The sequence below is a fragment of the Onychomys torridus genome, chromosome 13 (genome assembly GCF_903995425.1).
Source record: "Onychomys torridus chromosome 13, mOncTor1.1, whole genome shotgun sequence".
Lineage (NCBI taxonomy): Eukaryota > Metazoa > Chordata > Mammalia > Rodentia > Cricetidae > Onychomys > Onychomys torridus.
The window spans coordinates 49,134,944-49,145,538 of NC_050455.1; positions in this window are offsets into that span (position 1 = coordinate 49,134,944).

Below are 10,595 nucleotides of genomic sequence, written 5' to 3' on the forward strand. Positions count from 1 at the left end.
GGCCTGCATGATCCCATTGGCTGGCCAGGGCTCTCATCACTGGTTTCTAGGCAGACCTCTGGCTTCATAAGGCTCTTTGGATGTTTCTAGAAACAGGCAGTCTCCCTAGATAAGAAATCATGTTGAAGCAGAAAGTGCCTTTGTCAACCCCCTGTAATCACGATAAATGAGGGAAGAAAGGGCTTAGACAAGTCCCCTTCTCTCTGATCTGCATGTCATCTTCAAGTTGGAGATGAAGGTTGGACTGGTGTGAAAGCTCTCAGCTGATACTTACCTCACTGACTAAGCCATCTTGGTGAGGTACTGTGATCAGATCATAACTGGTCATGTTTTATAGGATCTTTCCAGTGTCTTCGAGGAGTGTTCTGTCACCCATGTTTCAGGTGGTGGAGATTGCGGCGTAGACTGAACCCCGGGGCTCTCTTAACACTTACAAGTCCTAAAGGAGCCCCTCTAGGCTCCTACCGGTCCTCTGGCAGTTAAGGGGGGCAATGGCCCATTGTTTCAGCTATTTCTCCAGGTCTTTCTGTTTCAGGTAGCAAGGGAAGTCACTCTTGGCACATAGGCAAGGCTCATACATGCAGGCGGGGATAGATGGAGCCCAGGATGTTGGCCACTCTCTTCTGCTTCCCGATGCTGAGATTGTGTGTGTCATGTGACAGGGGGGTAGAGAAAGAGGGACTAGAAAGGGGTGTCATGAAGACTTGCCTGTACAGACAAGGTTTTATCAACCACACCTGTGCCTACACTGTAAGTACATAGTAAGCAAGGTCTTTGGCCTCTGTTCTTGGTCTCTATCAAAAGAACCACTAAGGCCTTGGGATCTAGAGTGCTAAGGGCATTTTGTTGTTTTAGATAGAGTCTTATGTATCCCAGGCTGGCCTCAAACTCACTAGGAAGCTAAAGATGACTTTGAACTTCTGATCCTCCTGCCTCCACCTCCTGAGTGCTAGATTACACATGTGTCCCACCACAACAAGTGTATACAATGCTGAAGACTGTGACGTGGAATAAGGTAGAAAAGGCCAGTTATTATTATTAGATAGGAATTTATTGTTTTGTATAATTTGTTTTTATTTTGTATGTATTGGTGTTTTGCCTGCATGTATGTCAGTGTGAGGGTGTTGGATCCTGGAGTTACAGCTGTGAGCTTCCATGTGGGTGCTGGGAATTGAACCTGGGTCCTCTGGAAGAGCAGTCAGTGCTCATAACCCCTGAGCCGTCTCTCCATCCCCGTTGAATTCATTGATTTATTTAGTGATTTATGTAAAGCACTGCTTGTACTGCCTATGTGCCAAGAGTGACTTCCCTTGCTACCTGGAACAGAAAGACCTGGAGAAATAGCTGAAACAATGGGTCATTGCCCCTAACGACCTGCTGACTGTCATACACACTTCTGTAAGATCTTGCTTGCTTGCCCACCCCACCTTGTGGTTCTAGAGTATGAAAGAACACAAACCGGACCCGGTATCAAAGGCTTTCAGGAGCTCTCCTGGCTTTGGTCCTCTGTGACATCTCCTCTCTTCCACTCTTGTTAGTGTTCAAGTGCTTATTCCAGAAAGATTCCCACAACCATTGAACCCAGGGTTTCTTGCATGATAGATAAACACTCTGACCTACATCCCCAGCCCAAGAGTATATCTTTATATGTTAAGGTGGAGGCTTGCTGCCAGAGGAACCAACCATTTGAGAGGTTGAGAACTTGAAATCTTTTCAGAGGGGAGAGGGATGAAGATTGAGCATAATCACATTGGCAGATAACTTAATCGTACCTTCAGAAACAGAACTTCCATAAAAACCCAACGGACAGGGTCTGAATAGCTTCCATACTTCAAGAGAGAGGCACATCCAACACTACAACACACGTTCCTGTGCCGGGGACCCACCTCACATACTTTAGGCCATGTACCTCTTACCTCTTCATCCGGCTCTCTGAGGATAAACTGGTAAACAGAATGTTTCCCTGAGTGCCCCTTTTATGGCCTGTGATGGTTTGAATGAGTGATGGGAGAGAATGGCCCCCCACTGGCTCATAAATTTGAATGCTTAGTCACTGGAGAGTGGAACTGTTTGAGAAGGATTAGGAGGTGTGGCCTTGTTGGAGGAGGTGTTCACTGGGGATGAGCTTTGAGGTTTTAAAAGCCCACACCAGGTCCAGTCTCTCTCTGCCTGCTGTCTTCAGATTAGGATACAAAGCTCTCAGCACATGCCCATTTGCTTTCTGCCATGATGATCATAGACTTATCCTCTAAAACTGTAAGCAAGCCTCCAATTGAAAACTTTCTTTTTTAAGAGTTGTCTCTTTTAAGATGCTCCTTCACAGCAATAGATCAGTAATTAAGACACAGTTTGAATCTGAATTGTTCCCCATAGGCTCTTGTTTGAATGCTTGGCCCCTGGGCTGTGACACTATTTGGAAGGCCGTGGGACTTTTAGAAATTGGGGCCTGGCTGACAGAAATTGGACACTAGGGGGTGGCTTTGGAAGTTTATACAAGCCCCTCATTATTTCTGCTCTCTGTGCTTCCTAATCTGATGTGAATAGCCAATGTCCCCAACTCCGACTGTCATGCGTGAGCCGCGGGGTCTTACCTTCCCTGTTATGGTGAAGTACAAGTCTTTGAACATCAACTAAAATAAATCTTTCCTTCCATAGATAATTTCTGTTGGGTATTTAGTCTCAGTGACCCAGAAGTGACTAACTCAGTTGTCCCATAAAGCAAACTTGAAGTCTGGTCCCCAGACACAGAAGGTTACAAGCTCACCCTGATGTGGAGCATCATCTTCTCCTGTGGCCAGAATGCTAGAAGTTATACTTTCCTCCTCCAGGCCATAGACTGAAGGGAAGGAAGAAGCTTCTTTGGGGGCCATGACCATCACAGAGGAGAACATTTGAGGAGTCTGGAATGGGTCCCCAACAGGACAACCCAGCCAGGTAACTCTATGCCGGCTCTGTCTGAACAAGCCAAGCCCCACTCACAGGCCACAGAAAACCGAGGGTCGTGAGACATAGAAGGAACGTACCAGCGTAAAAAGGAGCAAGGAAAACAGTCAGGTAGGGAAAGTACAAGGAAGAAATAAGCTCATTAACCTTCCAGTGCGGCAAAGGATGGAGCTGCACCTAGAGTTAAGAGGATGCTAACAAATGTGGAGTGCTACAGAAGGTTAAAATGACCTCTTAAAACTTAAAAATACAGCCAGACGGTGGTGGCGCATGCCTTTAACCCCAGCACTCAAGGAAGCAGAGCCAGGTGGATCTCTGTGAGTTCAAGGGCAGCCTGGTCTACAGAGCAAGATCCAGGACAGTCACCAAAGCAACACAGAGAAACCCTGTCTTGAAAAGACAAAAAAAAAAAAAAAAAAAAAAGACCAATCTAGAAAGGTCAGTAGCCAAATGCCAGAGTTCTAGAAACAAGGAACAGAAAAAATATATATGTAAGAGTGGGAATAAATTACCAGTGAAGTAATTCAGTACAATTCCCAGAAGTCAAGGATTCAAATTTCCAAATTGAAATGACCCAGTGAGTACCCAGGGTTTCTCTCTGTGTAAACAGTTCTGGCTAGCCGGGCGGTGGTGGCGCACGCCTTTAATCCCAGCACTCGGGAGGCAGAGACAGGCAGATCTTTGTGAGTTTGAGGCCAGCCTGGTCTACAGAGAGAGCTCCAGGAAAGGCGCAAAGCTACACAGAGAAACCCTGTCTCGAAAAACCCAAACAAACAAACAAACAAACAAACAAACAAACAAATAGTTCTGGCTGTCCTAAAACTCGTGCTTTATAGACCAGGCCGCCCTCGAACTCACAGAGATCCACCTGCCTCTGCCTCCCAAGCGCTGGGATTAAAGGTGTGCGCCACCACCGCCCAGCCTCAAAATACCTTTATGCTTCTTCATTATGACTCTGGAAACCACAGATGATAGAGTAGAGCCTTCAAAATCCTGTGGGGAAATCATTTCCATCCTAAAGTCTTCACCGAGACAAGTCATCACAGGGTTGTACAGCAGCGTCTCATTACAGTGACAACAAATGTTAATGGGGCTGGGGCGATGGCTCAGCGGTTAAGAGCGCGGGCTACTCTTCCAGAGGACCCGGGTTCAATTCCCAGCACCCACATGGCAGCTCACAACTGTCTGTAACTCCAGTTCCAGGAGATTTGACACCCTCACACAGACATAGATGCAGGCAAAACATCAATGCACATAAAATGAAAATAAATATATTGTATAAAAAAAAGAAAATAAATTTTGCTGGGCGGTGGTGGTGCATGCCTTTAATCCCAGCACGTGGGAGGCAGAGACAGGGAGGATCTCTGTGAATTCCAGGCCAACCTGGGCTACAGAGTGAATTCCAGGACAGACAGGACAGGCTCCAAAGCTACACAGAGAAACGCTGTCTCCAAAAAAAAAAAAAAAAAGTGTTAATGTGTTAGTGATTGATTTTGTCAACTCGACCGGACTTAGAATCACCATGGAAACAAATCTCCAAGCAGGTCTGTGCAGGAATTTCCAGATTGGATGAATCGAGGGGGAGGTGATTCACACTAAATGTAGATGACACCTTTCCAAGGTCTGGGGTCCCAGACAGAGTAAAAAGGAGAAAGGGAGCTAAGTGGTGGTGTTCATTGCTCTGTGCTTCCCTACCATGGATACAGTGTGACCAAGTGCCTCAGGCTCCTGGCACCATGATGCCACCATGAAGGACGACCAACCAGCAAACTGGGACCTGAAATCAATGCCTCCTTCCTCACTGGACTGTCAGGTGTCCTATTACATCAACAAAGAGAGTAACTTAGGCTCACAGTTTCCTGTCCATCACGGCAGCGGGAAGGCACAGGAGTATGAAGCAGCTGGTCACTTTGCATCTGCTGTCAAGAATCAGGGAGAGCTAGCCAAGCAATGGTGGTGCACGCCTTTAATGCCAGCACTCAGGAGGCAGAGGCGGGCAGATCTCTGTGAGTTCAAAGCCAGCCTGGTCTACAGAGTGAGTTCCAGGCTAGCCAGAGCTACATAGTGAGACTCTGTCTCAGAAAAGGAAGGTTTAACAAAGAATTACAGGCATGTAAGGAATAGTCTTCCCCAGGAAAGAGCTCCCCAGTTGGTTATCCAATACCAAGTAGTGAGCCTTAAATCATATAGATACAGTAGCATTATATAGACAGAGCAGATTGTGTTTATATATTTAAGATATACATATATATATATAATTTATGTATCACATAATACATAATGCATACAACTGAAGAAATAGAGACCATGAATTTGAGGGAGAGCAAGGGAAGAGGACACAGGAGAAGGGTTGGCAGGAGGAAAGGGAAGAGGTAAAGTGATGTAATGATACTTTAACTTCAAAAGTAAAAAAGAACAGTTGGCTGAAAATTAGGAGTGGGGTCTGGAGAGGGGGCTCAGCAGTTCAAAGCACCGACTGCTCTTCCAGAGGCCCTGTTCAATTTTCAGCGTCCACATGGCCTTGCACCACAGGCTGTAACTTCAGTTCCAGGAGGTCTGATGCTCTTCTCTGGCCTCCACGTGCACTGCATACACATGGCGCACATTCATACACACCCACAAAACACTCACATACAGCAAATAAAATAATTCTTTTTTTTTTTTAAGATTTATTTATTTATTATGTATACAGTGTTCTGTGTGTACGCGTCCTTGCAGGCCAGAAGAGGGCACCGGATCTCATTACAGATGGTTATGAGCCACCATGTGGTTGCTGGGAATTGAACTCAGGACCTCTGGAAGGACAGTCAGTGCTCTTAACCTCTGAGCCATCTCTCCAGCCCAAAAATAATTCCTTTGTGTGTGTGTGTGTGTGTGTGTGTGTGTGTGTGTGTGTGTGTGTGTGTGTGTATGTGTGTGTCAGTTTCAACTGCACTGGTGACATTTTTTTTCTTTTTCTTTTTCATTTTTGTAGCATAATCTTTGATTTTATTTGCTCCCCAGTAAATTTGCAGCTTGCATATTTTCAACTTCGGGTGCTTTTATTGGGATACAAGTCATAAATCAAACCACCCATGGACCTTGTTGCCCCTGAACTTTGAACCTGTCCCTTATCAAAAAAAATTTTTTTTGAACATAAAAACAGGTTATAATTTAAAAGTCCAGGGTTATTTTAAACAGTAAAATATTTTCTCTGTAGAAAATAGTATAAATGATAACATTTCCCAATAAGCCCTTTTAAGCCAAATGATAGGTAAATTATACATATAAATATTGATTGGATTCTGGGATACAGAAGAGACTTGTCTTCATCTGTTCAGAGTGCTATGTTTTACTTAAATTGTGTGAGATTCCTATTCATCTTCCCTTTCACTGTTTGATTTACAGCAGACATTTTTCTATAGGCTAATCCATAATCTAAAAAGATTTTAGCCTCCCCTTCTGAAAATACAGACAGCATTTTCTTTCACCAGTTTAATATGATAAAAATTCTTATCCTAATAGTGAAATGTTTTACTAAAGCTTGCCCAGTGATTGGGTAAAACCAAAACTTATTATAAGCCACAGTCATCCTAGGGTCCCTCCTGCTAGGTAGCCTCCCTGGATCTGTGGGTTGCAGTCTGATTGTCCTTTGCTTTATATCTAGTATACACTTATGAATGAGTACATACCATGTTTGTCCTTCTGAGTCTGGGTTTCCTCACTTAGAATGATATTTTCTAGTTCCATCCATTTGCCTGCAAATTTCATGCTGTCATTGTTTTTCTCTGCTGAGTAGTACTCCATTGTGTATATGTACCACATTTTCCTTATCCATTCTTCAGTTGATGGGCATCTAAGTTGTTTCCAGGTTCTGGCTATTATGAATAATGTTGCTATGAACATAGCTGAGCATGTATCTTTGTGGTATGGTTGAGCATTCCTTGGGTATATACCCAAGAGTGGTATGGCTGGGTCTTGAGGTAGATCGATTCCCAATTTTCTGAGAAACCACCATACTGACTTCCACAGTGGTTGTACAAGTTTGCATTCCCACCAACAGTGGAGGAGTGTTCCCTTTGCTCCTCATCCTCTCCAACATTGACTGTCGTTAGTGTTTTTGATCATAGCCATTCTGACAGGTGTAAGGTGGTATCTCAGAGTCATTTTGATTTGCATTTCTCTGATGATTAAGGATGTTGAGCATTTCCTTAAGTGTCTTTCAGCCATTTGAGATTCTTCTTTTGAGAATTCTCTGTTTAGCTCTTTAGCCCATTTTTTAACTGGATTGTTCAGTATTTTGATGTCTAGTTTCTTGAGTTCTTCATATTCTTTGGAGATCAGTCCTCTGTCAGATGTGAGGTGGTAAAGGTCTTTTCCCACTCTATAAGCTGTCTTTTTGTCTTATTGACCGTGTCTTTTGCCCTACAAAAGCTTCTCAGTTTCCAGAGGTCCCATTTATTAATTGTTTCTCTCAGTGTCTGTGCTGTTGGTGTTATATTTAGGAAGTGATCTCCTGTGCCCATGCATTCAAGAATACTTCCTACTTTCTCTTCTATCAAGTTCAGTGTAACTGTATTTATGTTGAGGTCTTTGATCCACTTGGACTTGAGTTTTGTGCATGGTGACAGACATGGATTTATTTGTAATCTTTTACATGTTGACATCCAGTTATGCCAGCACCATCAAGTAAAATCTTTTTAAAAAATATTTATTTATTTATTATTATGGATATGGTGTTCTGTCTGCACACCAGAAGAGGGCATGAGATCCCATTGTAGAGGGTTGTGAGCCACCATGTGGTTGCTGGGAATTGAACTCAGGACCTCTGGAAGAGCAGCCAGTGCTCTTAACCTCTCTGAGCCATCTCTCCAGCCCCCCAAATAAAATCATTCTTAAAAGAATAAAAAAAAAAACATAAAGATGCTCAGTTTTTCTTTTTTTGAAATGCATTTATTTATTTTGTGCATGCATGACTCAAGTCTGGAGCAATAATGTAAGTTCCATGCTGGTCTAGACTACAGAGTAAAAATCATATCTCAAAAGCAAAAGATAAGTCCCCAGCAAGAGCAGCAACGACCATGGAAAGGAGAAATAGCAAATGAAAAATCAACACTACAACCGCTAACTAGGAAAAAGGCAGGTGCATCTCTTGAGTTCGAGGCCAGCCTGGGCTACAGAGCAAGTTCCTGGACAGCCAGAGCTACACAGAGAAACCTAGTCTCAAAAACAAACAAATGCCGGGTGGTGGTGGTGCACACCTGTAGTCCCAGCACTCGGGAGGCAGAGGCAGGTGGATCTCTGTGAGTTCGAGGCCAGCCTGGGTTACAGAGTGAATTCCAGGAAAGGAATTCCAAAGCCACACAGAGAAACCCTGTCTCAAAACCAAAACCAAAACCAAAACCAAACCAAAAAGCAAAACAAAAACAACGACAACAACAATAACAAAGAGCTATGCAGAAAATGTCTAAAGTGAACAATTCAGGATGAACAGTACCCGAAAGTTTTGAGAGATACAGAAGTAAAGTACCGAAAGCAGGTACTGAAAGTTTGAAGGCTGTGTGTTATGGAAAGGGCGGTGAGGGAAGGTCTGCTGTCTTTCACAGAAAACCTTAGCCTTGTGGAAATACTTGATTCTTTAAACCAGCTGAATTTGTAACTTTGATACAAAGTAAAACTAAATTTACAATAAAGAAAAAATATTGCCAAGTGGACTGATTCTGAGCTGATCACGACAAAATGGAGCACAAACCCTTCTCCCTATGAGGTAACTTTGACCCCAAGGTCATCCTTCCCTTGACTCCGGTCAGGAGGATGGGTCCCAACACCCAGGGTGAGCTGGACAATAGTCCTCCTCAAGACTCCTAGCAGGGTGAGAGGTCACAGTCCCACCAGGTGTCATACAAACTCACTGCCCAGTGAGGGGTCCCTGCTTCGGGGCTCCTGCCTGCATGGGAGGGAGGCAGTTCCCAGAGGCAGCAAGATTTGGATGTCACACCCTCGTGGGGAGATGGGTAAGGCAGAATCCAGTTCTCCAATGTTGTAGGAAAGAGTCTGATGCAAAAGGGAAAGGGAACTGACTCCTCTCACACAGCGAGATCCATGAAGCCGGAACTGGCCCCCACAGTGTCGGGTGGAAAGAACACAGGAGCTCTGGCCGAGTGCCTGAGTCAGTCAGAATGGGCTGGAAGAGAGAAAAGGCAGGTGACTCCACGGCATCTATTTCCGCCACAAACCCCCAAATGCTCAAGCTCCTGGGACTTATCAAAAGGACACAGGACCAGCCACATACAGAACAAAGCCATACCCCAGTAGAATAATTTGCCTGCCTCTGTAGACAGTAATGGCGCCATTCCAGTTGACCAGGGAAAGCTCTTTCTGGAGACAAGGAAGCAGAGGAAAAGGTGGAATGTGAGGGCCTGGGAATGGAGCTCAGCTAGCAAAGTACTTATCTAGTGTGCATGAAGATCTGCAACATTTGACCCCAGCACTCCATAAGAACAACATGCTGGCACATGCCTGTAATGCCAGCATTCCGGGGGTAGAGGCCGGAGGATCAGAAGTTCAAAACCATCCTCAGCTAAGTTGCAATTTTAATTTATTAGCAAGGTCTCCCCTCATAGCTCTGGCTGACCTGGAGCACTATGTGGACCAGACTGGCCTTAGACTCATGGAAATCTGCCTGCCTCTCTCTCTTTCCTCAGTGCTGGAATTTAAGGTGTGTTACCACACCCACCTCATTGTTATGTTGAGATGTGAGATGGGATTTCTTCCCATTTTAATCCTCTCAGAAATTCTCAGTTTTTCTTTTGGCAAGGAACAGCCTCAGCTCTACCACTTATAGGTGTGGGATTTGGAACAGGTTAGTCAACCCCTCCATGCCTTAGTCTTCTCAATGATATAATTTTTTTTTTTTTTTTTTTGGTTTCGAGACAGGGTTTCTCTGTGTAGTTTTGATGCCTGTCCTGGATCTCGCTCTGTAGATCAGACTGGCCTCACAGAGATCCCTGGCTCTGCCTCCTGAGCGCTGGGATTAAAGGCATGTGCCACCACCGTCCAGGATATTTTTTTCCAGGAAATTTGTTCAATCTGACTGTAGGACCTGACATAATATTTGGCATTATTCAACAGAGAAAGCAAGGACCGTCCTCGTCTTCTCTGGACTTTCCTGGAGTCTGGTCCTGTGCTGTCTGTCACTCATGAGATAGTTTGAGTGACTTCCTGAGATGCCTGCCTTCCCCTCGTCTGGGCCCTTAGACTTCTGAAAGAATGGAGAGGTCCTTCAGCAAAAGCTGTTCATTCCCATCCAGCTGAAGGGGCTGCTGAGTCCAGGCCACAGTTAGGATTTCCTCAGAGCTATATTCTTCACAAGCAATTTACAACCTGGGGCTCCCCAACTTTTTTCCAGTGGGAGGTGCCATCTGGCAGGTAGGAAGAGGGTATAATCCTCTGGACAATTCCTGAATCTCTCCTCTGAGATTCACTCATCCGACAATACTGGGGAAGCAGTAATTCTGTACCAGCACTGAAATGGACCAGAAGCAGGGCCAGGAGGCCCCAGAGGCCCCTGGAGTTATAGGAGTTCCGGTGGGTTGACAGTTGAGTCTGTGCAGGAATCGGGTACTGGCCCTGGCTCAGGTTCCAGGAGCCGGAAATGGACCTGGAGATCAGAA